This window comes from Gavialis gangeticus, unplaced genomic scaffold, assembly GCF_001723915.1.
Source record: "Gavialis gangeticus isolate Ggan-Ray unplaced genomic scaffold, GavGan_comp1, whole genome shotgun sequence".
NCBI classification, from domain to species: Eukaryota; Metazoa; Chordata; order Crocodylia; family Gavialidae; genus Gavialis; species Gavialis gangeticus.
This window is the reverse complement of record NW_017729022.1, coordinates 48,620,082-48,622,745: the sequence shown is the minus strand read 5'-3', so window position 1 is coordinate 48,622,745 and position 2,664 is coordinate 48,620,082.

The window sequence follows — 2,664 nt, the reverse complement described above, 5'->3', positions numbered from 1 at the left end:
CCATGGCACACTAAAAGTGGCACGTGCAGCGATTTGATAAGGTATGCAGCAGATCCATCAGGGTTCAGGGAGAACTGCAGCTTGGGCAGAGAGGAGAGAGCAGAGCAAGAGATGAGACAGCGGAGCGGATCAGCATGGTTCTTGGGGAGGTGGCAGGGCTTACTTTGTGGTCTGCTGTCTAAAAAGGTTGGCCCCTGCTGGTTTAGGGCATGTCGGTATGTCCTCCAAGATGCATGTTCCCTATGAAAACTCCTGTAAATGAGGCAGTGCTGCTGCCTTAGAGCAGTGCTGAGTATCTCTTAAGTCTGTTTATTAGCACAGAGTCTAAGAGTGGTGGTCAGCACCATTCGGAAGTGTCTACATTACTATCTTTTTGGGATATGGCACATATAGAACAGGAGTGAGCAGGGCCTACTTCATGGTTAATAGCTAACCTGGATGTAGAGCACCAGCACACTGATGGAAAAGTTAGGTTCCTTTACAAGAGCTGGATTAAGGACAGCACTAGAGTGTAAACACCAGTTAATTCTGCAGTAATTACAAGTATTGAGGCACTAAGCTGATTTCTACTGAATAATTCAAGTATCGTCTTTGAATTTTCAGCTTCATAGTGGTCATCAGTCTTGAAGTCATAGACCATGTAGTGATTATCAGCTTTCATATATTTATCAGCTTTTCATCATATATTTACCATATTTTTTCATATATCAGCTTTCATATATTTATTCCCTTATATAATTATTCCTTATTTCATAAACATTAAGGCTGGTAGGGACCTCAGAAGATCATTGAGTCCAGCCTCCTCCCTCTGGGGCAGGAAGTCAGCAGGTGTCATAGGATCCCAGCAAGATAAACTTCCAAATATCTCTTGAAGGCGTTCAGAGTAGGTGCTTGAACCACCTCCGGTGGGAGGCTATTCCAGACTTTGGGGGCTCGGACAGTAAAGAAATTCTTCCTTACATCCAGCCTGAAACTGGCCCCTGTTCTGTTCTGTGCACAGGGCAGTGCTGGTTGCCCGCCCTTGCAGTCCCAGGAGACAGGGCCGGGGCCTTCTTCCAGGGGCTCCAGGGTGGGGAGATTGACCACCTCCCAGCCGGGAACATGGAGTCAGGGTTCAACCCCCTCAGTGCCCTGGCCTGGTGCAGCCAAAGGCTCCAGCTCTAGCAGGTCCTCAAGGCCAGCTGCTACCTCCACACCTGGGGAGCATTATTATATAGCACTGAGTAATTGTAAAATTTATGCATTATTTTTTCTATGCATTGTGTAATTTTGAATTTTTCACTTACCTTCAGAAAGTGACCTGAACAATATATACATGTTTTAGTGAGATTGTGAACTTGGGACATAATCAATGAAGTATATTGAATTGTAACATTTCAGCACAAAGTATATTTTCTCTTAAGTTTCGTGAGATACAGCTATCCAAGACAGAGGAAAAAGTAGCTCTCTAAGGCCTGGGCTGAGAGTCAATGAGGGCCTTGTTGCACAGCAATTTTGGGTGTCTCCTGGACCTCTTAATCCCTGGATTGTCTATCACATTAACATCTAAAACTAGTTTTAGGCACTCATTATGGGTATTTGTACACATGCTTGTGCCGCAGCGCTGGGCACTTTTAAAAGCGCCTGGAGGCTGCAGTGCATGCATTTGTATAAACGGTGAAATACATGCCAGTGCTGAGAAAATGGTGGTGGTGGCGCACTTTTGAACTAAAGCACATCAAAGGTGTCAGTTCAAAAGCACACTGCTTTCATTTTCTCAGCACTGATGTGCATTTTGCTGTTTATACAAATACACGCAACACAGAACTGGATGTGTCAGTTCACATGTGGAGCAGACTCAATTCAAGTCTGCTATGATGTGCTGGATCCCGGTGTGTCAGAGCAGACAAAAAAAAATGTGTATAAACGCCCAGTGTGACTGAGAATTATGCCACTCCAAGGCAGAATCATGTCTGATGTGTGTTATCCAGCCCGTGTTACACTAGGCAGCGCCTTAGTGTAAACACCCCAACCACCACCCCTTTCCACTCTGACCTGGTTTAGGCCCCTGTCCTTCCCATTGCCCCAGATCCATGCTAGTTGCTCCCCCCTTTCACTCGTGGCTGCCTGCACTCTGGGGGAGCCGACAAGGGTTAAACATCCTGCCCTGCCTGAGCCACTGCTGCTGCTCTTTGGGTGGGCCTAGCTTGGTGGCAGCAGCAGCACCTGGCAGGCAGGTTTAGCCATTCTCTGCCTGCTTCTCCTAAGATGGACAGAATTGGGGGAGAAGGGGGGAAACCTGAGGGACAGGAGGGGAGAAGCAAGGGAATGGTGGTGGTGGGAGGGGCCAGGAGAAGTGGTGGTGGTAGCAGGCATGTGGGGAGGAGTGGCGGCAGCAAGCAGGAGTAAGTGACAGCTGGGTGGGAGCGCAGAGCTTGCACCAGTGCCAGCAGGGACCCAAGGTGGAGCAGCAGGAGTGTGGAGCCCAGGCCAATGGGGGCATGGTGTCCACCTGGCTCCATTGTGTGAGGCTCAAATGCAGTACCTGGGTTCTATGCCCAAGCCATGGGCCTCTGGGGAGAGCCTAGTGCATTGGAGCTGGCAGCCCAGCCCACTCACTTCTATGCACAGGTCATGGGGAATGGCAGGGAGCTTCATGCTATAGAGCCAGGTTGGCTCCATCCC